This window comes from Zootoca vivipara, chromosome 1 (assembly GCF_965207765.1).
Source record: "Zootoca vivipara chromosome 1, rZooViv2.hap1.1, whole genome shotgun sequence".
NCBI classification, from domain to species: domain Eukaryota; kingdom Metazoa; phylum Chordata; class Lepidosauria; order Squamata; family Lacertidae; genus Zootoca; species Zootoca vivipara.
The window spans coordinates 48357474-48383288 of record NC_142582.1 but is presented as its reverse complement, the minus strand read 5'-3'; the positions used below and the strand labels follow the sequence as shown (position 1 = coordinate 48383288).

At 43.9% G+C, this 25815-nt stretch overlaps 1 long non-coding RNA gene across 5 annotated transcripts in view; it reads right to left on the bottom strand.

Moving 5' to 3' along the window:
* Positions 1-2571: 2571 nt before the first annotated feature.
* Positions 2572-25815, bottom strand: part of LOC148687546 (uncharacterized) — a 40943-nt gene continuing 17699 nt past the window's right edge. For 2 of the 5 annotated variants that reach the window (XR_015948324.1, XR_015948320.1), the window contains 3 exons: positions 20738-20892; positions 7193-7460; positions 2572-3264 (listed from right to left, as the gene is read on the bottom strand). This is a non-coding gene — a long non-coding RNA (uncharacterized LOC148687546). Of the gene's footprint in view, positions 3265-7192; positions 7461-12343; positions 13047-20737; positions 20893-25815 lie in introns of those variants that run through there. The other 3 variants (XR_015948323.1, XR_015948326.1, XR_015948322.1) reach the window with 3 other exon arrangements.

Here is a 25815-nt window from a genome sequence, read left to right as displayed (position 1 = left end):
AAGAGAAGGTTAAGGGGTGATATGATAGCCATGTTCAAATATATAAAAGGATGTCATATAGAGGAGGGAGAAAGGTTGTTTTCTGCTGCTCCAGAGAAGCGGGCACGGAGCAATGGATTCAAACTACAAGAAAGAAGATTCCACCTGAACATTAGGAAGAACTTCCTGACAGTAAGAGCTGTTCGGCAGTGGAATTTGCTACCAAGGAGTGTGGTGGAGTCTCCTTCTTTGGAGGTCTTTAAGCAGAGGCTTGACAGGCATATGTCAAGAATGCTTTGATGGTGTTTCCTGCTTGGCAGGGGGTTGGACTGGATGGCCCTTGTGGTCTCTTCCAACTCTATGATTCTATGACTATTCATATTGTCTGCTCAATCTACCAGAGCCTGTCTTTGCATGCAGGGGAAGTCCCTTACTGAAGAAAGAGGTTGTTGTTGTTGGAGTTGGCTGTATTAGCCAGTTTGCAGTAAGGCAGGTGCTTCACTGAAAGCCTTTGATAGTTTGAGTGGTTGCACAGTGCATCCAGGGAGCCTAGGACTTATAGTAATAAATGGGCATTTGTTTAACCAAACCGGATAGCCTGTTAGTTACTCAGAAATGCCTGGATTTCACCCACTTATTCATACTGAAATACAACAGGACCGAATCATTTTAAGTCCTAGTTTGTAAGTTTCACTATGTTGTGGACTGAGTTAAGTGTGTAAGAAACCATCTACTGAAAAGCTAACACCACAGCTAATTGCACCATGGAGATTTCTTGGCATGGTGCCCCCAATTCAGAAACATATTCTGTATCTTAAATTCAGATCCAGGTACTCATTACTAACAGGCATTGTATAAGAATGATACATTTAACTTAGGGTTAGAAGGCAAGGCCTTTATTGTCCCTCTGGAATCCTCCCTACGTCTTGGATTTTTCCATTGTGGTGTTCACTTAATTGCTTCCAGTGTTGTTTGGAAATAGCTGGAGTTTCCAAGTCTGCATTGACTTGGAGAGGCTAAGTTGTAACTGTATCGAGAGATTTCTAATGCTTAGGTGTATGAAGTCATGTTGTCCTGAGAATGATAACACGATGAAGAGATAAATCAGCCTGATAACACAATAAAGAGGTAAATCACTCCCTTGCGCTTAGGAGAATATTCTTCAGAGCCCACTAAGAAAAAACACATGCAATGTTGAGGCATGAATTTCCCAAGGAGGTTAAAGAATGTAAAAAAGAGAAGAAAAAGGAAGTTAGAACCCAATGGGATCAACCAAATATATTTTAAAAACTGCTCAACGGAGAGCGGAAGGCTCTAAAAAACCAGTGGACGGATGTTGACCATATGACTTACTCAAAATCAGGCAAGGTAATCTGGAGTCCCACATCATCTGGAAATGGTTTTGCCGTCCATGTAGTGAGAACAGGTTTGTGCAGAATCTGATTCCTCTGCTCTGCATAAGCAAGCATCTTAGCTGATATTTCAAAGATCAAACAAAGGAGTTTTAGGATTCAATACATGCCTCTCCGTGGCTGCAGCACACATCAGATCACATCTCATTAGCGCTATGTGTGAATCCAAGTTACATCTATCAGTCTTCTGTCTCTGCAACCCAGGTCCAGAAATTTGCCAAAGAATCTATTGAGCTGGGTACAAGTTCCTTAGCTTAGCTAAAGTGCTGCATTGGGGAACTGGGGATAGACTCACAAGATTATTTTTAGGTGGAAAAATTTAGGTAGGAAAAATGTGGTAACACACCCGTATGAATGTTGAAGCACTCATATGATTGTTGTTAGGAATGAAGATATGTGCTTTGCTCCTTTCTTTTATTGGATTCATTCTTCTCGGCAAGCCTCTGCTCCTGAAGGCTGGCAAAACTAGAGAAATTTCAAAAATAATTTTGGAAATGGAGCATACAAAGTTTGCTCCAGCTTTCATTTCCTGCCATTCATTTTCATCTCCACAACTGGACTTTTTTATTGATAGATGGTTTGTGTTTTCTTTCCTAAACACAAATTCTTCAGCACAGCAATTCTCAAGTCAAAACAGATCTTTTTGAAAGGGTTTTCATCACCACATGAATTTTTGTAATAATTCTAGGATGATCCGGCTTCATTAATGGAAATGTTCATATTTGGTTATGTGTATTGCCTTTTCTGATCTTTGGATTTATGCTTTCTTGTGAACTGTTTCCATTATTTATTTGGGAAGGAAACCCAATAAAATATTGTTTAGTTGTTGTTTTTTAAAACCTACCTAAGTGTCATAAAACACCATATTTAAAAATCACATCCATTTTGCTTTTTTTGGTGTATGGTTTTCTTTTTTTTAAAAAAAAATGTTCAGGTGCACATTGGTAAAATATTGGCAAAATATTGCACAAAAAGAATCTTGGTGGAATCAAGCATACAGTCACAACAAGATTGCTAATTGCAGTGTTTTGGGTAATGCAAATGCTTAACCCACACTCATGGTGGCTGGGAACGGTAAATTGGCATCAGACCAGGAGCTGAAGAAGCCACAGGATCAACTCTCTTCACAATCCAGTAGAAAGCAGAAATTAAATGACATTCATTCAAACCACACCTCGTCCAGTTAAGCTGTCATGTTTCATTTTAGTTCAATTTAATTGAAATTATACGCCACTTTTCCATGGCTGAAGCATGCAACACAGCAGCTCGTCATGAATGTCAACAGACATCATGAACAATTCATAGCAAAATGCACCAAACAGATTCAAACGTGGCAGAGTAAACAAGTCAGATGCAATATTGCAATGCAGTGAGACTATCAAATACAGAAGCAAGATCAAAATCAACAGCAACAGAACTCCCATGCTTATTGGTGGCCTTGGGCAGGGATATCTTGGGCAGGGATCTGCTGGTGGTCACCAGGCTCCATGGTTTGCAGTTGGCTCTCTCATCTCTCCTCTGAAGTGGTATGGGCAGCAGCAAAGGAGAGGTGCCAGAGAGGAAGCAGTGATGGCAGATAGGGATGGGGGAGATAATTGATTTTGTTGTTGTTTAGTCATTTAGTTGTGTCCGACTCTTCGTGACCCCATGGACCAGAGCATGCCAGGCACTCCTGTTTTCCACTGCCTCCCGCAGTTTTGTCAGACTCGTGTTGGTGGCTTTGAGAACACTGTCCAACCATCTCGTCCTCTGTCGTCCCCTTCTCCTAGTGCCCTCCATCTTTCCCAACATCAGGGTCTTTTCCAGGGAGTCTTCTCTTCTCATGAGGTGGCCAAAGTATTGTAGCCTCAGTGGATTTAACAAATTTGCACTTCTGGAACAATATGGGAACCAAAACAACACAATATGAGAAATTCACGCTTATTCTCATTTTGCAATGCAGTTCTTCAACCAACACATGTTTACAAAAATGCATATATTAGAGGGAAGGGAAGTATGCATAAAAATGAATATACTGGTGAAAATAAAATACAAAAAAATGCATTACATTATGAGAAATTGCCTGCAATTTGACCTTAGTCAAAGCTGCATATAGGAATATACAAGTACAAAAAAAATGATGAATTATCAGGGGTTTGTTTTTTTAATCACTAATTCCTGAAATGTGGAGAATTGAAATTAAGATTGGTAGAAAGAGGAACAGAGAGGACCAATCTTTGAGTCACTACTTCCAGGTATTTTGGCTGCTACCCCAACTGTTTATTTGCTTCTTAAATTTCTGCTCCACCCTTCTTCCCCAAGAAGCCCAGGGCAATGAAGCAATAAAAAAGCACAATTAAAAATAAAATATGTTAAAAAAATTTAAAAGGTTAAGTACATTTAAAACAATCCCATATCCTCACCGCTCATAATGACAAGGTTGCCAGAGGGGTGCTCTTTCAGTCCTCAAGTGAACAGGAATGTTTGAAAATCTGTCCTGAATATTAAGAAGGAGGGAGACAGATGCACCTTGCCATGGACAACATTCCACAAATGGGGAATCAGCACTGTCAAACCACTGCCCATTGTGAGGCCTGAGGTGGCTGATATTAAGGGAGGCACCTGCTCACCTGCTGAGTAGCTCCATTCTGCACTAGCTGAAGCCTCTGGACCATTTTCAAGGGCTGCTCCATAGGACAGTAAATAGTAAGCAGGAATTAGTGCTCTCATAGGGTGCTCTTTTATATGCCTGGTGTCTTTGTCCATAGAGTTTTCTTGGCAGGGATACTGGAGTGGCTTGCCAATTCCTTCTCCAGGTGGATCACGTTTGGTCAAAAAGGCTGGACTAGATGAATCCCAAGCCGGAATTAAGATTGCCGGAAGAAATATCAACAACCTCAGATATGCAGATGACACAACCTTGATGGCAGAAAGTGAGGAGGAATTAAAGAACCTTTTAATGAGGGTGAAAGAGGAGAGCGCAAAATATGGTCTGAAGCTCAACATCAAAAAAACCAAGATCATGGCCACTGGTCCCATCACCTCCTGGCAAATAGAAGGGGAAGAAATGGAGGCAGTGAGAGATTTTACTTTCCTGGGCTCCTTGATCACTGCAGATGGTGACAGCAGTCACGAAATTAAAAGACGCCTGCTTCTTGGGAGAAAAGCAATGACAAACCTAGACAGCATCTTAAAAAGCAGAGACATCACCTTACCTACAAAGGTCCGTATAGTTAAAGCTATGGTTTTCCCAGTAGTGATGTATGGAAGTGAGAGCTGGACCATAAAGAAGGCTGATCGCCGAAGAATTGATGCTTTTGAATTATGGTGCTGGAGGAGACTCTTGAGAGTCCCGTGGACTGAAAAAGATCAAACCTATCCATTCTGAAGGAAATCAGCCCTGAGTGCTCACTGGAAGGACAGATCATGAAGCTGAGGCTCCAATACTTTGGCCACCTCATGAGAAGAGAAGAATCCTTGGAAAAGACCTTGATGTTGGGAAAGATGGAGGGCACTAGGAGAAGGGGACGACAGAGGACGAGATGGTTGGACAGTGTTCTCGAAGCTACGAACATGAGTTTGACCAAACTGCGGGAGGCAGTGGAAGACAGGAGTGCCTGGCGTGCTATGGTCCATGGGGTCACGAAGAGTCGGACACGACTAAACGACTAAAAAACAACAACAACAAGGGTGCTCTATTCACAGCAGGTAAGAACTGGGGCTTTATTCACAGTAAAAGCAAAGCTTTCAAAAAATTAAGGAAACCTTACATCACAATAAAGCTGGAAGCAGAAAAAATAAAGCTCGTTACTAGTGAATATCAATGGTTTGATTTTGATGTATCGGGGTGCTATTTAGATCCACTCGGGACATTAAAAGGAAATGGTAAGGCAGAAAGTACGAGTAGCTTGTGTTTTCTTCCTCTCCTCACACTTTTGGGTCTCATCCAAAGGAGGAAAATGCACATTCTTTTCCTGCATCATGAAGATGTGCATCTTCTAGGGCAGATTGATTAGCATCGTGGTTAAAATCACCAAGATAAAAAAAGATAAAGTATGCAGTTTGATTTTGGAGACTTGTGTTCTTGTCAAAGGAAAAGAAAGGATTTTACCTTTTTGCTGCAGATATTGTTATATTCTGCACTCCTATCCCAAAACCCTTCTCCAGGGCATTTGAAAGGGAAGCTTTGAAGAGCTCATTGGAGGGTCCATCATGTCCCAGCTGAGATACCTTACAGGTGTTATGTGACAGGGTCACCACTGACCAACACCATCAACTTAACCATTCAGTTGAGCGTCAAAAGGGGACATCAGTCTTTGCTCTTGATTGGGGGGGGCTTGTGGGAGAGGAGTGGTAAAAGTGAGGGTTTTCTCAGCCAGAGACACAAAAGAATGGTGAATGACAGTGATGGATGTGCTACCTCAAGCCACAGATTCATTTTATCCTTCAAGCTGGACTAGTGATAGGTGACCCAGCACATGTTATCTTCATTCATTCTGATCTGACAACTCACACCATTGGCTTTTAGGGTGACCAGCTGCCAAACAGGCTGGGACTCCTGTTCTTTTACTAGAAGAGAAAATTCATCTGCTTGGCCAGAGCCATGGTGCCAGCTTCCTGTCACTTCTGCTTGCGGGGAAAAGCAAAGGCAATGGGGAGGTCAGTACAGTGCAGGCACACTGGAGGGATTGCCATGCTGATTCTGCCAGTTTGCTACATGGCCTTGACTTCCCCTCTGCTTCATTTTCTCCCTTCAGGTAAGCAGCAGTTCCTAGTGTCGTGGCTTTGGCAAAAAGTAACCACTCTGTAAGAACATCAGAATGTAGGAAGAATCTGCTACATCAGGCTGAATGCCCATCTAGACAAGCATCCTGTTCTCACAATGGCCAACCAGTTGTCTATGGAAAACTGGCAAGCAGGACACAAGCACGAGAGCACTTTTCTTTCTTGTAACTTCCAGCAAACTGTTGTTCCCCCAGAGCAGTTCTGGGAGAAGAGCAGGTGACAACCTCCAAGCCAGGAGGACAAGGCTGCTCCTAGCAGTTCTTTCTCAGATAGCTTAGAGACAACTCAAATTGATATATCTAACACAGGCACTCCCAAACTTCGGCCCTCCCGATGTTTTGGACTACAATTTCCATCATCCCTGACCACTGGTCCTCTTAGCTAGGAATCATGGGAGTTGTAGGCCAAAACATCTGGAGGGCCGCAGTTTGGGGATGGCTGATCTAACATTATCTTTTTTCTGGTTCAGTGAGAGAGAGGTGTCATGAGAGATGGAAAGAAGATAAAGTCCCTAGTAGACTTTATTTCTTTATTTATTCAGAGAAGAATGGCAAATCAAGTTGATGGATAATGTTGAAATGGCTAAAATGACCGGAAGAATCAGAAATGGGGGGAAATTATAATTTATCTTAAAAACCATTGTAAACAGTTAAAATCATTAGTAGGATTGGAATAACAGTTCTAGTTTAATGGTGAATTTTGGACACAATTGAGAGGTGAAAGATTAGGTTTATTATAAAAGATGCAGGAGGAAATGATTAATAATAGGACCCACAAAGGGGAGGAGAGAAGTCCATGAGATTCTTGGAATCTTGTTTCTATGTTGTTTGTTGGATATATGATTGTAAAATTTTAATATGAAAAACCATATATATACAGAGAGAGAGAGAGAGAGAGAGAGAGAGAGAGAGAGAGAGAGAGAGAGAGAGAGAGAACTCGTAGTCCTCTTATCCAACCACATAGCCCAGAATTTTTAGGATATGCTGTAACAGTTAAACTACATGAACCAAGTTAGTTTGTAATGCAAATATGCTCACCTTTGCCTGAGCTGTGCCCATGCCAGTGCGACTCCATCACCAACCTGGATACTTTGATTTGTTTGCTCTTCTCCATTGCCACCATGTATCATGTTTCATTATGCATTGTGCCTGTATATGTGCACTTCCCGCTCTCATGACTACTCGGTTCCTGCAGGCATTCTGGGGCAGGCTTTGTTTATTATTGTTGCTAAATCACATCACGTTTGTGCATGGCCAGATGTGCAACCCCCTGGAATTTAACTAACTCTGCTAGGGTATGCAAAATCTGAAAAAAACAGCCGGCATATTAAACGGAGGTCCCATGTTTTACGCTGTGGATATTATAAACAGATCATCTCCACACAGCAAGCGGGAACAGGAGTTATTCAGCTGTTCAGCCGAGTCAAAGGGAGTATGCTGTGCAGACAGAAACGGGGATTAGACAAATTTATGGATGACAGGTCTGTCGACCGCTACAATCAAAATGGCTAAACAGAACCACCAGACTCAGAGGCAAATATCACCTGCTGGCAGGCTATCTCTTTCAAGGTCTTGCTGCACTCTTCCCAGAAGTATCTTGTTGGGACCCCAGAGAAGACAGGCTTGGGATGGATGAGCCTTTTGTTTGATTTAATAGGGCTCTTTCTATGTTCTTAAAAAGGATTGGAGGACTTTTGGTGCAGTGTCCTAGCCGTTCCTGGCTTAGCACAAAGGAAGCCTCTCCTGTTCAAATCTCACTTAAGTGGGGAATGGAAGAATCAGGGAGAGCAGAAGAGCGAGGTGAAATGATGGGTGGTGTCAGTGAGCGCTGTGGGGCGTCATTTGGGAATGATAGTAAAAAATCAGTTAGAAGAGGAATCACGGAGAGAGGAAAGGAAGCCAGTTATGCTGAATTAGGTTATTAGACAGAACCATTCTTCATTCCTTATCAAATGAATGTTTGTAATTCTTGTGTGTGTGCGTGTTATTATTAAGTAGTAGTGGTTGTTATTTTCTTCCTCCCAAAGGAGCCCAGGACAGCAAACAAGTGATAAAACAATAAGAACACTTTAAAACTTCTATCTATTCCTTCCATGGTGGATTCTAGGAGAAAGTATTTTCTGGCCTCGGTTTCTACAGCTGATCGTATTAAAGCAGCAGTGGTGTGTGATGAGGGAGGGGGGGCAGAGTGGCAGCAGTCCTGCACTCACCAGCAGGCCCGTCTTACCCATAGAGGTTAGTGGCACAGGGCGCCAGGGCACCAAGTCCTGGAGGGCACCAGGCGAGAGTCCAGGGAACACCGAACAAGCGCGCTGAGTGAGTGAGGGTGCGTGTGCCACTCCCACCAAATGTCAGCTCTGTCTTTTCTGCTGAATTCTGCGGGGTGCCAGAAGGCTAAAAGGGGGGGAAACCAAGCCAATGCTTGGCGGGAGTGGCACACGTGCCCTCGTTAGCTCGGCACAGACCCACTCGCTCGGTGTGCTGCCTGCCATGGCCACTGCGGCACGAAGCAGCCAGCTGAGCTGGGAGGCGCCGTGGCCAACCGCTACCTCTTCCCCACCAGAGGAGCTGCCTTCCAGCCACAGCTTGCCTCCTCCAGCCCTAAAAAAAGGTTGAAAACTCTGGGAAGGGGGGTGCGCCAGAGGGATCTTTGCACCACAGCGCCGGATATGCTTAAGAAAGGCCCTGCCCACCAGGATAGGGCAGAAGCATGGGAGTTGACTCCTAGGGGTCCAGGTCCCTTTGCCCCCCCCCCAATAAAATATGGAAAGGGTAGCATGTATTCCATACAGCGGCTGTGAGAGAGGCTGAAGGAGGAGGCTCTGCAGTCAATTTGAAGAAGGAAGGTCATACCCTGGCCTTTGAGATTTGAGACATATATTTTAGGACCCACATTGTTCTTGTTCTTGTGATTGTAATTTGTTTTAAACTTTTTTAATGTTGTATTTTAAATTGTTTCAACCCGCCCTATGACCTTAGGGTGGAGGGAGGGTAATAAATTATCAACAACAACAACAACAACAATGAGCTTTTGTTTGTTTGCTTTGGTTTTACATAAAGCAGCATTCAGAAATGTGATCTCCCTATTTGCAGCCTGCCCTAGTTCTATCCCCTCAAAACCCCACCACCTCAATTCCTTGCATGTTGCATGTGTAAACCAAGCTTCAGTCTCCTATTGCTATCTCACATAAGGTTGCTTAACTAGTAGATCTGAGAACGCTTGTTCCCAAAACCATTGCATTTTTAATGCAGATATCCAAGAGGATTTGATCAGGGTATGTGTGGAAAAATACACCCTTGTGTATTATTCCTCCTCCCCCCTGGCACCCTCCCGGGGTTTGGAACCAGATAGGATAGGATGGATATGTTCCAATTACGACAATTCGTTACCAGTTGTATTAGGGGCTTCTACAAAGACAGTGCCCCCAGAGACCCATATTACATGTCAGCCTCTCTCAAAATATTAGAAAACAAAACCTCAAAATATGTCCCTTAGCATTAACCACTATAGAGTAGTGAGCCCTTCTTATCTCTGCGTGGAACTAGAACAAACTGGACTTCAAATGTTGGTGCTATAACAAGGTTTGGGATCTCTTCCACCTTCATCTGTCTATTTATGAGTATGATTTATGATTTTTCTGGAAGCTGGTTGCATAGTAACTTGCAATCTAAATCTAAACATTACCCAGTTAAAACACATGCATGGATACATACTTAATTCCTCATTAAAATAAAAGTAAGCAGACACACAAACACCTCCCCCCCCCAAACAAAAAACAAAAAACAAAAACAACCCACAACAACAACTCTTCGCTGGATCATTTGCAACATTCCCTTCAACAACATTTCTTGGATGTGCCAGCAAGTTACTTGGAAGGATTCACTGCTTTCTTAGAATATGAATTTCTAAAAGATAAAATGACCCGGGGTGAAAAGGCAGCTGGATCAAATGCATTAACTCCTGCAGTGCAAAGCCAGCCCCACCTTCTATCCAACTGAGGGGTGATCTGAATAGCTGCTAAACAAGCATTAAATGAGACCAAGGTCACAGTGAAGGATATGACAGATCATCTCTCTGGTTTATGAGACCTAAAACAATTATTTGCAGACACACGTGTGCCACATACACTGGTTTTGTTGTTGTTTATTTCACAAGCTATCTGGAAGGGAAAAGATGATTTAAAGCATACTCTAAATGTTAATGAGATGTCGCTGGATCAAGATAAATTTATATTGTTGCCCCACCCCACCCCCACAGAAGTTGAATAGATTTAAGGATGCCAACCCTCAACATCAAAATTGTTGGTCCCTGGTCAGAAGAGGGGTCCTGCGAATCTAGGGCTGGAACCATGGGACAGAGCCAAGGGTGGTTTTCGGCATGTCCAGGGTCAGAACTGAGGTGGACACAAAACTATTTTCCTAACCTGTTAAATTTTAAAAACAAAAATGCCCTGGGGAGGTAGGGGAAGGGAATTGGCTTTGCTCCTCGCTTTTTGCAATGGGATTGAAAGCAAAGCGAAGCAAAATGGCTCCATAAGGCTGTTCTCATGCTCAATTGGCAACCCTGCACAGATTGCCCTTAGAATACCTAGCATTCCAACTAATGCCTGCTGGTTTTTGAGCTAATGTGCACATGCAGCCTCCCCAGACTTACACGCACCTGGTCTTGAGTGCCTCAGACTGGGATATTTCTGGTTTTGCTGTACCGTGTCCTGGCTCCTGGCTGTGGCAGGAGTGAATAACCAAAGCAGAGGGCAGGAGGGTACAAAAATGCATATGCTTATATAGATACAAATTTAGAAATAATTGCTATAATTTAAATAGAAATGCAATGCATCTCACCATGGTGTGACCAGGTGACTTGTGTGTCTGCTGCTCAGTTACTCTTGAGGGGTAATGTCAACTGCTCTCAAACCAGACTTGGACCAGATAGAGAACTGACCCCCACCCCCACCCCACCCCCACCCCCCGCAAGCCCAAGATTCTGTTCCTGTCTGTTTTGGCAGTCTGCTATGAGTTTCTGTTCCCAAGCCTTTCTGTGGAGGATTCCTGGGTTCAGGCTTTCAGTGTTACATTTTAAGAAGGGTGTTAGCAACATTGAAAGGATTTGAGCACCATTCAGTAATTTTTTTAAAAAAACATGATAAGGGTACATTGTTTGCATTTTGGAATCGGGATGTATAGTACTCACCCAACCCCTTGAGAAATTTTGCTTGTCTGATTAAAAAATATTTCAGTTTTCATCAGATGGAAGACATCTGAAGGCAGCCCTGTTTAGGGAGGCTTTTTAATGTTTAATAGATTATTTTATTTCATTTTTCTGTTGGAAGCCGCCCAGAGTGGCTGGGGAAACCCAGCCAGATGGGCGGGGTATAAATAATAATAATTTATTATTATTATTATTATTATTATTATTATTATTATTATTATTATTATTATTATAGCACCTTGAATATCCCCCCCACCCCCCAATGAACTGCAAATTCCCAATTCACCCACCCAGTGTTATTTGGGTTCTCAGGGGCTTAGAAACGATTGCAAAATTCCCAGGAAATAAGGCAGTGCAATTAGAATGCAATTAAAAGATCTTTGCCCTCTCTGCCAAACAGTTGTATAATTGTATAGTTGTATAGTTTAAGCACTTATATCTGGATACAGTTTGTCCGTTGAGTTGGGAGGGTGTTTGACTCTAGTTTTAATGTGTAACAGTTGTAGCAGTTTTTCTTTCACCCTTCTCCTCACCCTCCATGGAAACTTTGCAGGACATTACACTTTACCTTGTTGTTGTTTTTCAGTCAAAAGTCTCCCACACGTTTCTTTCCCAGTTCCAGAATGGACTCCCTCTTTTCATTCCAAAATCCAGCCAAATTAGTTCTCTGATCCTTTCCCAAAATTTGTTTGTTTGTTTGTCTTTTCTCTTTTCTTTTGGAAGCTTGTCACTCCAGCAAGAGTAACTAGGTTGTTTGCCGTTGAGGCAGTTTGACCCAGTGCCACGTCTCAACCTTCCGGTGCAGTGCAACCTCTTATGAGACTGCTTTGCCCCCAAAGGGAGCGGATATCTTTAATTTGGACCATCACCTGTTTCTTCTGACTTCTTCTGTTGGATAGATTGTTGCCTCAGAAACACATTTTTTTTTAAAAAAATATTAGTATTATTTTTAAATAGAATGCAACAAAAAGAGCCAGATATGTTGCTTTGGGCACTCATGTGCACTCATTTTTTTTATTATTATTACATTGATATTACATTTCCTCCAAGGTTCTCCCATTCCTCATTTAATCCTCACCACAACCCTGTGAGGTAAATTCGGCTGAGAAGGAGTGACTGGCCCAAGGTCACCCAATAAGATTCCTGGTCAATGTGGGGATTGGAACCCTGGTCTCCTGACATTCTAACCTCTGCACCACATTGGCTTCTATTGTAGCCAATAGAATATGTTATGATGTGTGCTTGGTTGTGGCGCGTGTGTGTGGTGACCACAACACTTTCTTCAGGCTGAAATAGGTCCTCGAGTGCCAGCTGATGATCAAAATCCAGCAGAGAGTGCTTGACATATTGACAGTGTGACACATGCCTTTGACAGCCTGCCTCACTGGCATGTTATATGACAAAAGAATGTTACTAGGAAAGCCTGGAAGCATGAAGTTTGGTAACGTCCCTCTGCTCTGCACATGCATGGAGAGAAAGTTGTGGCCTCCAAAACATTAAGAGACACTCTTGAAGCATCTTCCTCAAAGCTCTTGCTTTCCACTATCTGCGACGGAGAGAAAGAGCTGGATGTATCCTGGTTGGCTGGGGAGTGACTCAGTGAGTCAGCACGCTGCATGAATTCCATTCCTGTACAGCTGGCTTCCTCTCCATCTGGCAAGCGGTGATGCTGAGAGAGAAAGGCTTGGGTGGGTAAGAAAGGCAACAGGGAACGAAGGGGGAAAGTTTACAGCAGGATTCAGGTAAGGCAGTTCAAAAATCATCCATCTCTCTCTCTGTCACGCATCACATTGACTTTTCATGTCAAAGGTTACACTCCAGGGAAGCCCAGGGAAGCCCCAGGGAAGCCCCAGCCATATCATATCAGATTAAACTTGTCCTGTACGCTGCCCACACTCTGAGGCTCTCAAAAATTGCCTGCACAGGTGCACAAGATCTTTTTCACGCCATCTAAAATCAGCGCAGGGGAAAACATTGCTTAGAACAACAGCAACAACACTGTGCGTCTTAATTTATACTTTGCCCAGAGACCGTGACTTGGCAAGAGAAATGGACCACAAAGATTGAGCCTGAATGTTCCATTGCCTCTTCCTTGCTGATCCCTAATGGGTTGCACATGGGGATATGTTTGAGCTCCCTCATTGTGCTCTCTTTGCTTTCTGATTCTGAGCTGTCTATTTGTTTGTGTACACAAGTGCAGAACCTTGCTTGGAATAGGCTCCACCTTGGCAGGCTCCCTCTTGGCAGTCCTAGTCAGGCTGCATATCTACCTCATGAGCTACGGGCAGATTCGCCTTTGAAAGGCATTCCCTTTGGAGCTGTTGGACGGATCTATCTCATTCTACCTTCATTATTTTTAACAGCACCTGGAAATGGATCCGCCAACAGTATCAGGTTCCAGAAGAACAATTTGGGATTCCGTTTCGCAATTCTGAATAAAGCGCGAGGCTCTGTTTGGCACCAGTGGTGCCTTCTGCTGCATGTGTTTGCTCCTCACACATTCCCTCATGCACCATCTTTGCTCATACTTGTCTGGAACCCAAAATCATATGGAAAGAATCCTAACAAATCCTAGCACATCATACTTTTTCATTAGCACTGGGACAGAAGTTCACATAGGATATATTTAGACTAAAAACTTGAAAAGGGTGGGGCTTAAAGGTGCACCAAACCCACCCAGGTCACTTTGTCCTCACCACTATGGTAGTGATGATGATCTCCTGTGGTCCTCTGGGTGATTGCCATTTGCCTTCCAGACATCCCCTGGGAATGATGCTATGGGCAGGATAAAACTAAATTGTGTGCATGGAAGATGCCCACACATGAAATGAGATTCACACACCCACTTTGCCTCTGCATCCCCCACCTCCTAAATCTACTCCCAAGGGTTGGGAGAAAACTCGGAACAGGTTTAGGGGCCATGTGGGGGCATACTCTATAACAGGCATCCCCAAACTTCGGCCCTCCAGATGTTTCGGACTACAATTCCCATCATCCCCGACCACTGGTCCTGTTAGCTAGGGATCATGGAAGTTGTAGGCCAAAACATCTGGAGGGCCGCAGTTTGGGGATGCCTGCTCTATAAGTTAGCATCTTGGCTCTAGCTTATGGTACCCAAGATTACAATTCCCTAGTCTACTTAAGAATTTGGCCAGTTCTTAACATTCAGCTGATACATAAATAGAATAGCATTAGTCTACCATCAGGAAATCAGCCCTGAATGCTCACTGGAAGGACAGATTGTGAAGCTGAGGCTCCAATACTTTGGCCACCTCATGAGAAGAGAAGACTCCCTGGAAAAGACCCTGATGTTGGGAAAGATTGAGGGCACTAGGAGAAGGGCACGACAGAGGACGAGATGGTTGGACAGTGTTCTCGAAACATGAGTTTGACCAAACTGCGGGAGGCAGTGCAAGACAGGAGTGTCTGGCGTGCTATGGTCCATGGGGTCACGAAGAGTCGTACACGACTAAACGACTAAACAACAACAGTCTACCATATCCACTCCAAAGAAAGCTACATATCACAATGCACTCAGCAGTCAAACTTGTGGATCCATTGAAGGAGGGCAGAAACCACACTGCTATCTCAAATGAATTCCTGCTCATCTACTCCAGTTGAAAAGGAAATGTGCCTGAATGGTGGGGTGTGGGGTAGAGACAATTCACCCCTTCCTCTCCATTTTCCCCCTATCCATTCTGCTTTGTTATTCTACCTTGGTCCAACCTTGCGCTGACCCCAAAATGGTGGCATCAACATATCCTTGTCCTTCCTTGCTGACTGCAATTCCCAGAGGGTCATGTGATAATAACCACACAAAAGTCACCACCAAATGGAATGTGGTCACAAAGCATGTCAGGGGGTGCTTGGCAATTGCTACATTTCTTTCTCTCTCTCTCTCTCTCTCTCTCTCTCTCTCTTTTGTAGCGCAGATAGTGTGGCCCCAGCTACCTCTGCTGAACAGAGTGACACCTCAATAAAATGACTGAGCAAAATAAAAAATAACAACTATGACAGCGTTACAAAGAGCAACGCTTTAAGGAGAGAGAGGGAGAAAACAACCACATGTTAACAATCTCTGGATACAGATAACGCGTTCCCCGAGGAATCCTTTAAATGACAAGTTAACAACAGGCCTGCCTGACATAACTGCTTTTTAAGGTTTATTTCATAACACATTCTGCTTCCTCCTGATGTTGGCTTTCGGGGTTGTTTTATTTTAAACTTTCAGCGCTGTTTAGCGCAAGGCTGAGCCAGCAGTGCCCTGCCCGTGTAACCCTGCTTGCACTGTCATGTGCTTGGAGAGGGTTGTTCCTGGGCGCCTTCCAATCAGGTCTCTCTGACCTTGGCTGCCACCATGACAGTTTCTAGACCCGGGGTTAGGAAAAGTTTAGACCTTCCCTTTCACATTTGGCTAGGCAGGGTGCTTAATATATTCCACCACCACCCCCGCTTGACAGCTTTGAATTCTCCCCTTCCTCTTGGCATTTTGTAGCAAAAACAAACAAACAAACAGCTCCCAATGTATAATTCACAGGCATGTTAGAACAAATCACATGTCAAGAATACTGGGCATGGTGTTCCTAGCAGATGCAGCTAGATCCTTGCTAAAAAAAAAAGAGTCCTTGTGAAAATTAATCAGCAATTTAGTATGATTTCTCCCCCCCCCCTAATTTGCACATTTATATGCAATTTTGCCTGATATACAGTTTCACAACGCATTATTTTCCCAAATATTTATATTTCCCTAATAGAATGCAGTGTGTGTGTGTGATGCAACATGCATAACTGCCTGCTCATTCTACCCCAGCTTTCCAGTGAATTTCTAATACCAGGGCAGTATGTCCTCCCACCTTAATGTCCACATGGCTCATTTTCTGTTGAGAAAGAGCAGTTAGCAAACATATAAGAATGCATCTTTGTTGGTTAGCAGCTTTTCTTCCAGGACACAGAATAACTTGAATTTGACACTGTCTCCAAATTGTTTTCCTGGCAATCAAGGACATTTTCCAGCACAACTGAAGCAGCATACACACTGCACATGTAAAGCGCATTTAAAGCACATGACTTCTCCCAAAGAATCACGTGGTTTGTTAAGGGTGCTGGGAATTTTGGCTTTGTGAAGGGCAAACTACAGTTCTTTGGGGATGTCACACTCTGCACAGTGGGTACACACACAGTCTTTGTTGCAGCCTCTCACATGTTCTGCATCTAGCCACACCCTTAATGCGTGCAGGAGGGGAAAAGAAACTCTTCACCTATTTTTCCTCCTAATTGTTTAGAGAATAAGACAAACAACTATTCCAAAAGTTGAAGGACAGATCAGAAATCATGAAATAAGGGGGGGATGTTTATCAGAGAGCGTACTTGAAGGTCTAGTGTGTTCAGTTCTGAAATACAGAACACAAATACAGGCACTTACCCCCACCCCCCACCCCCGTATTCCAGCAATAAATGTAGCAGGCCATGCAAATTCAGAAGGCTCAGTAATATTCTGGATACCTAACAATTTGGGTGTGTGAATTTACACGCACCAGACAAAAACCATCACCATGTCTACACCTATTTGCCATAAATCTGGAATGAAAATTTTATGGTCCCTTGCAAGACATTCCTTAGAACTGCCATAATTTTGGGAGTAGGATTCTGAATTACCAGTGCAACAATATTTAATAAAAGTCATTACTTTTGCTAGTGTCATGTGGTGTGCTCCATATCAACTTCAACCCACATCTGTGGGGGCGGGTATGTGTGTGTGCAATTTGTTCCAATGGGGAATTTCCCTGCGATTCAAATTTCAGGCATACAGATTGGCATACAGATTGGCATACAGATTGGGTCCACATTGAAGAGGGGCAAAGGGTTAAAGCCCCCCACCCCCGCATCCCAGGCCCCAATCTGGACTGCACCTTCCACACCTGTAAATTGCTTTTGAAAAGGCAATCGCAATGGCTAATTGCATTCTGTGCACCCAGCCTAGTTTAGATCTCAGCAACGAACCAGCACGACCAAACTGAGAGCCTTACAGAAATACCAAATCCCGGTTTTGCTGTTTCCCTATGAGATTCCTCTATAAGTGCCAGTTGCTTCTTTAGTGTTCGTTTGGGGAATGCTCTGATGTCATCATTTGCACATAAATATGCCACTTTGCTCCAGATGTTCACAGAAAAAGTTCCATGCACCAAAGCAAGAGAGAGAGAGAGGAAAAAAGTTAAACAGATCTAACCTTTCCCTTTTGAAACATATCACTTACTTTTGGAGAGATTTCCCCTTGAAATGTGGCTGTTTATTTAACATCGTCCCTGGCTGAGGCTGGAAACTTGCTATTTCAAACACAGGAATTTCTCTCCGTGAAATATATTAAATAAACACAACCAAAGTGTCTGTTTATGTCGGCACTATTAACTGCTGATGTTGAAGTAGAGCCATCCCACTGGCTTTCCTCTCAACAGCCATTTATCACTGATTTGTGTTAGAAATATACTTCCCTATGATTGAACGATGGAAAGTTTCGAGCCATTAACAGTTGCCCCTTTGGTTAATTGCTCCTGTTATTGCAAATTCCATCCATTAATTACTGCATGTTTCAGCTGCTAATGTTCTCTTGCAAGGAAATAATCAAAATAACCCTAGTTTCAGAGTCCATGCAAGGCTCTATTTCTCTTCCAGTGGCTTGGCCTATTGTTATGAAGTCATTACCCAATCACCTTGGTTATGATCACAAGAAGGAAATGAGGAGCACAGAGGCGCAACCCCTTGAACACCATCTATTTCAACTGGCCTCAATACATCCTGGAAGGAAAAAATAGCCATATTGTCCACTTCAAGCAAGGCTACCAAAATACAGGCAATGGAAATGTTTATCTCCACATTTGCTGGTCAACAATTCCTTTCAAAATGAATTTTATTTATTTTATTACATTTATATCCCACTTTTTTCTCCAAGGAGCTCAAGGTTCCCCCCCTCCTCATTTTATTCTCACCTGTGAGGTAGTTGACTTTCAGAGTCTGTGACTGGCCCAAGGTCACCCAGTGAGCTTCAAGGCTAGTGTAGGGATGTGAACCCTGATCTCGCCAGTCTTAATCCAACACTCTAAGCACTACACCACAGCAGCTCTTTGCAAAACATTGCTTTAGTCTGGCCTGATGGATGGGTTAGAATTGAATTGCAAAAGCGTGTGGACACCAGGTTAAGCATTGCTGTTCAAGAGTGCTGAGGAAGCACTCTGCTGGAAACACGAGGAGCTTAAGTGATTAAAAAGAAATTGTTTTGATTTGTTGACGTGAAAGTTCCCTCCCTCCCTTTCTTTCCTTTCCCTTTCCTCCTCCTCCTCTTCCCACTTTTGGAATTGGAACTTTTGCTGCCTGAGGCTGATAAGAGTGAAAGTTTGAAACCTGCAGAGGGCACAAGATTTGTGAAGATTGCACTAGATCTCTTTAAAAACAAAACAAAAAAAATCTTACCTATGGTATCTCAAAAGGACATCACACATGCACCCAGCATAAAATGAAATCATGGAACGGGTTTCTTTTATAGGAATCTCAGTCGAGATTATACAGTGGGGAGAAAGTAGGTCACAGAAAGCATGAACTCACCCCACAGTTCACTAAGGGACAGTTTACAGTGGACTGTAGCAAAATGTGCTGGGGACATATGCACTGCAGGACACATCGTGCAACGCTTTGTTATTCAGGGTTACCAAACAAGTAGATGACAGTCATGGTTTTTATTCTAGGAAGAAAGGCCATTGAAATGTTTGCTTTGAATCATTTGCTCTCCCCTTTCTAAGAATTAGAGGAGGTGGAGTAGGCTTCTAGGAAGCACAGCACACAGAAGCTTTTGTTGCCAACACAGACCAGAAGCATCACCGCATCCAAACAATGGAACAGCCGGCCAGGCCACTGAAAAGCTGGCTGATTGAATTTGGAAGCCTGTCACACCACTTTCCAGAGATAGTTAGCAATGCTGACTAGAAGCATTTAGCTACCCAAGTGGGAGTAAACAAGAGAAGGGACCACTTGGGTGACCGTGTGCAGGCTTTCTGGTTTCACAAAGCTCTTCAGAAGGATGGGCTGTGGCAGTCAACCTACACAGCATTGTTTGTTTGCTTGTACCTCCTCAGGAGATGGAACTCATTCATGAAAATCAACCCAAGGTAGTTCCACAAAGTGTAATTTTCCTATTGTGGTTATAAATATGCAGATTTTCTGAATCTGGAAAATCAAACACATTTCAGATGTCTGCCTGGTCAACATGGGACCAAATGGTACTCAGAAAGGGCCTGAAGTTTCCTAAGTCCTATAAATGATGTCTATTGTGGCCTGTTTATGTTTGTCTAGAAAAGGAGTAGGTAACATCTGACTCATGGGCCAATCATGACCAAAAAGGAGGTCCGATTTTGGCCCTGAGGCCATGTTTCTTGAACCACACCCACCTGTCAATCAGCTGACATCAAACATTATGTCAGCCGATGGGACAGGAGGATGGTGCTCAATTCTGCCTTGGCTGAACAAACAGGTGCTTGCAGTCATAGCATGATTTAGCCCATCTGTCAGCTGAAGAACAAGGGCCAAATCCTGCTCCGTTTTGTTGCTTGTGCCTGTCCCCAAGCCAAAAGGAAGGCGCATTTTGCAAGCAAAGGAAGAGTGATATTGCCTTTGCTTTCAAAATGCACCTGTTTCTCCCTTCCCCGTCACCTTTGCGAGTGTCTCTTTTCAGTCCCCAATTTCGCAGTGATGTTTTTTACAGGGAAGGGGGAGACTCACACAGACTTTTGCACACCTTTGTGAGTCTTCACGCTCCTGGTTTAAGATCAGAGAGAGATTAGGGACTTAAATGGGAAGTGGGTGAGACTTGCAAAGGTTTTTGCAAGCCTCTTCCCTCCTCCCTTTTAATTTTTCAGTCTGAGAGCCTTAAAAGAGAAGAGTGAGAAAAGCCTCAGTGAGTGTCCTCCCTTTCCTTTTAAGGACCAGGCAGAGATTCACAAATATTTTTGCAAGCCTCCTCCCACTTCCCTGCCCACCTTTCAATTGTGTGGCATCATAATGACATCAAATGATTGACAGGTGGTCTCCCCTACTCATCTGTCAAATTTGGCCATAAGGCAGAACCTGATAAGGATTCGGCCTATGGAGCCAAAAAGGTTACCCACCCCAGGTCTAAAATCTCCCTTAATGGCTTTGAACAAGACAATCTCTCTCCATTTAACTAACTTCACAATGTTGTTGTCTAAACAAATGACTGTTAAATTCTCTGCATGCAAAAAAGAAATTATTAGCAACAGTGCAATTGAAATTGGTAGTTTGGTGGGAGATGCTTTGACTTTCCAGTGCAAATGTTAAAGACGCCAAAAATGTTTTTATGGAATTCTTACCTTGAAGATGAATGGACGTTTCTAAGCCAGGCTGAATTTCATTGCTTTTAATTGGCAGGTTCCAGCTTTCCCCAGCGTTCTATGAGAACCAGGTGTAGCTAACTTTTCTTTCTGAATTGATTACCCTCCAATTATTTAATGTTATTTTATGAAACCTGAAGAAAAGATAAAGTGTTCCAAATTCTTGGGTGGCTGCCAGTTCTAGTGCCAACTCCATCATTAACAATTACAAATTGATGTCGGCTGTCGACACAGGGAGATTGTGTGGCACAATGGAGGAGATTTATGTCCCTTTGAAGCCAGTACTGATGGAAAGGATTTAAATGAGCCTGAAAAAGGAGTACAGATTTACTCCTCATTTGAAGCACTTATGGTTATAGATCCTGTGAGGCCTTCCAAAAATAATGTGAAAAAATGTTATATTGAGACAGAAATATATATCCTAGATCCTGTTACAAAAATAGAGATTTTGCTGAATTATCTCCATCAATTAAGCTCCTGAATTACTGCCACCGATTTCCCCCCAGAATGTATAAAAGCAGCTTGCAATGGGCAGGGCCCTGACAGGCAGTGAGTTGTTAAAAGCGAGGTGAGTTATGACATTGGCAGCGCTTCCAGAAATTGGGGGGGGGGGGTAGTATGAGCCCAGAATTCTTCAATCATTTGAAACTTAAATTATGAACAGAAGAAAACCTGAAACCTAAATTGCAAAATAGAACCAATATGGACTCTGAGAATGAAGTGGGATTATCCGCAAAATATTTCCTTCCAGAGATACATAAGAAAATAAAAGACTGTACAGTGGTACCTTGGTATTTGAACGGCTTGGCTCCCGAACAAATCGGCTCCCGAATTGTTCGGGAGTGTTCTGGTTTGCGACCGTTTTTCAGAAGCCGAACATCTGACGCAGCTTCGGCAGCTTCCACTTCAGTGCAGGAAGCTCCTGCAGCCAATCAGAAACGGTGCCTTGAACGGACTCCCGGAACGGATTAAGTTTGAGAACCAAGGTACCACTATACATGGAGGCTGAGGTGGGGTCACCACTGTACCCCCCCCCAATGTTTCAGGCCACGTGGAATTTATTCACATGTTCTCAAAATATATAATCCTTTTTTCCTTCTCTTGTCTTTCTGTTAGTCAGAGGTAGGGCAGCTGCCTTGCATACAGAAGGTCTCAGGTTCCATCTCCTGTATGTCCACGTAAAACCCTGCCTAAAAGCATGGAGAGTTGGTTCTGGTCAGTCCAGACAATACTGAGATGGGTGGGTCACATAGCTGTCAAGTCTCCCATTTTTCACGGGAAACCCCTGTATTTAAAACCGTTCCCCGCGGGCAGCCCAGATTGGAAAAAAATCCCGTAAATTCCCCGGATTTCCTACCTGCCAGGGAGGTTTCATTTTGGGTGCCAGCGCCACCCAATTTCCGGTGCCCAGACATGGGTAGAGCGGCACCGGAAGTCACTTCTATGCATGTCTGGACATGCGTAGAAGCAACTTCCGGTGCCGCTCTGCCCATGTCTGGGCACCAGAAATCGGGCAGCGCCGGCACCGGCACCGGAAGTTGCTTCTACGCATGTCCAGACATGCATAGAAGTGACTTCCAGCGCTGCGCTGCTGCTGATCCCGCATTTTTCAGTGGGAGACTTGGCAGCTATGGTGGGTCATTGGTTAGACTTCATATGCAGCAGCTTTCTATGTTCCTATATTCCATGTCTACATCCAATAGCAAAACCATGGACTTTTGCACTGGTCCCCTGCCCCAGGTTGAATCTACTTGTCTGTAGACATACATGTGTGTACCAATGCCATGAAGAAGGAGGTTATACTATGAGCCTTTTTGGCTCATCCCAATTCTCCACACCATTTGAGCAGCGGCAGAGTCAAGCCCTGTGCCACATTTCAGCAAATTGATGTCATAGCACCATTATACTCTTCTGTAAGTGGAGACTTGCTATTTTCTTGCAGAGGATAAATCCCTTCAATGTGCTGAAAGCCAGCACAGCTTCGATAGGCGGCAGCTGTAAAAGAAAAGAAAAGAAAAGAAAAGAAAAGAAAAGAAAAGAGTGACAGCAAGGAAGAAGACTTCTGCTTGGAAGTATCGGCTGGTAATTACTGGGCTAAGCAGATGGAATTCTGTGAAAGTTTTAGCATGACTGCTGAAACCGCAAAACAAATTCACTCCATCGTGTAGCCCAGTGGAAGTCGGAGAAGCCTTCCACCCAGCTCACATCTGGCCCGTCACCTTGTACTCCTGCTAACAATTCCTGCCCCCCGTTAAAGAATTTCCTGCACGCACATTCCTCAGAAACCGAGCCCATGTTTCAGGCTTTGCCACCGAATAGCCCAAATGTTTTGAGATGTTCTGATTAGGAATGGACTTACTGCCGTCAGCGTTCCCAGGTTTCAAGGAAGACTCTGCCTGCTGGCTTCAGCTGTCTCAAGCTGCCTGAGGTTGGAGGCTGGGCTTGTAATTGTGGTCTCGATAAACAAAAACAGAGAGAGACCAATGTGCTGCAGAAACGGGACTTGCCATAGCTAGCAGGAGTTGAAGGGGATGTTGGTCTGAACTGCTGGCGCCAAAGAGCAGCACTTTGGGAGTTGTTGTGTTTTTTGAAGCCCTTTCCGCTTTTTTTCAAGCCTCCATTTGCCCATAAACATCTGACCTTAGAACAGCAGCTCCTCATGATGGAAAGAAAATGCATCCAAGCCCCCTTTTTTCTTTCTTAGAACTGGATGTTCTGAAGGAATGCCACGGGACATTGGGTCTGATATTCCAGAAAGAAACCAAATTAACTTTGGAAAGGAAGAAGTGGGTTACACCACGTACAACCAATGGCTTTTAATGTTGACTTTGAATGAGCCACCATGCTGAAGCATTTCTATGCCTGGCTGAAACCCAACAGTTCAGCAATGTTCCTAATGACTGGGAAGATGGTACCAAGTACTGGTGGTGACTAGGTGGAGAGGCTCCAGCTGGCCTTGTGAGTCACAAGAAAGTCAGGCAATTGCAATGAAAGAGCCGCCCACATTTCCCCAAGTCGTGGGGCAGGGTGGTAGTTCTTGGGTGGCTGCATCGCATCTGCAGTAAACCTATGCTCTCTGGACACACAAAGAGGAGGTGGCCTCAATTCAGAAACAGTATTCTCACCATCCGCCACCTAAGCACTCATAGGCATGCCTGCAGGACCTTTGGCCTACCAACCACAAGCATGGTCAACAACAAGCATGAAAAAAGCATTTTAGAACTTCATTTGGGAGGAAATAAATGGAAATCCTGTAGTGATAATAGTATGTGAAGTAGAGAGACAAATGATTCTTTCCCACCAGGCAAGAAGTCAGTTCTTGCTTTTGTCCATAGGAGCCAACTCGTTGGGGCTGAGGGGCCTTCACACACACACCCAAAATTTTTTTTGAGAAGGCTGGGGGAAGGGGGCAAAGTTGATGGGCATTGCCATTCAAATGATGTGTGTGCAGTTATGTAAGCTGGGGCTTACCTGATCATGTGATCAGTTATGTAAGCTGGGGCTTACCTGCCCCCACACCCAATATTTTACTCAGGTTGGCACCCCTGCTTTTGTCTAAAAGATGGCTCTTTCAAAATGCAGACAACCCCAAAGCCTGTCCTTTTTGGGATCTGGGGAATAGTCATCTCCTGCCATTCTTCCTTCTGCACTGCTAACACCTTTCTGTTATTTCTACAGCTGATATAGCAGGATCATGTGGCGAATATTTGCTGGACTGGACCATTTTCAATGTAAGCCACATTTTAATATCCTACCCCCTAAATATTTGCTCATAGAAAAGTAGAATGGCTGGGTTGTTGTTGGTTTTTTTACAAGATTTCTCATTTACATGCTTATTTTCTATATGCATTGAAGGACATCCTGCCATCTGCTCCAGGGAAAAAGCATTTGAACATGAGATCTGCCACCTGCAACTTGACATAGTACAATTCAGGGGGGAGGGGGAGCCATACAATACAATTTTGAAACATGTATGGTTTGGCACTTACCCTCTTTCCATAAAGATCAGAATGTGTTGTCCATGGTTGGGGGTCCCAGCCTCAACTACATGCACCACACATTGTGCAGGGCGTGCTACTCCGCCATGGTCATGCTAATAATGTGACTGCACCTGCTAATAAGGCAGGGGTGGGGAATCTGTATCTTTCTAGATGTAGTTGGACTTCAACTCTCACCAGCCTCAGTCAGCATGGCCAGTGGCCAGGTGTGGTGGGAGTCCAACAACTTTTGAAGGGCCACAGGTCCCCCATCCCTGCAATCAGGGCTGGAGATACACACGAAACAAAGGAGAGTTGAAACAAGCAGGATCGAAAGGGTTATACCAGGAGCTGCTACTTAGTTATTGAGTCTCCCTAATTTGTTTCCCAAGGGTTTTATCTCCCATCATCTGGCACAAACCCTTGGCGTCTCCAGACCGATCACTGCTGCCCTATTTCTTTGCCCTTGTCCCCCTGCAGAGTCATCCTCTCACGCTATCTCCCCACCAGGCAGAGCAGACAAATGAGTCCCCAGGGAGCCGATACTAACGAGATGCCATGAATCCCCGAGTCCCAAGGAGCTCCACAGCCCAGCCATCTTCCTTCCTCAGGGGACTTGAACGCAGCTTCTCGGCTACACACTTAGCCTCTGCCAGCCCAGGTCCTGGGAACTTTAGCTTGTTCCCAAGCTCAATTGATCCAGTTGACAGCACAGACTGGAGGCTGCCAAGTCAAAAGCCCAGGGAATGAATGGGCTTCATTTAAAAACATTTTTTTTAAAAAAAAAATCATTCCAAGTTGAGCCCACATCAGCAGAAACACAAACATCACCTACAAATTAAGAACACTGAATTGCCCATGTAATGCTTTAAAAAAGAAATCGGGGTGGGGGGCGACAACAACTTCACCAGTACCCATCAGTACTCACCCAGTACTTCAGTTTTACTTTGCAACTTATAATGCTGCTCACAGGAGAAAAGAAAGGGAAACCAGTTTTTAATCAAGAAATGCCGATGCTTAGTTTTCACCCTTCCCTATCTCCACCTCCATGCAAGGTCCCTTAGGTTTTGTTTATGTGTA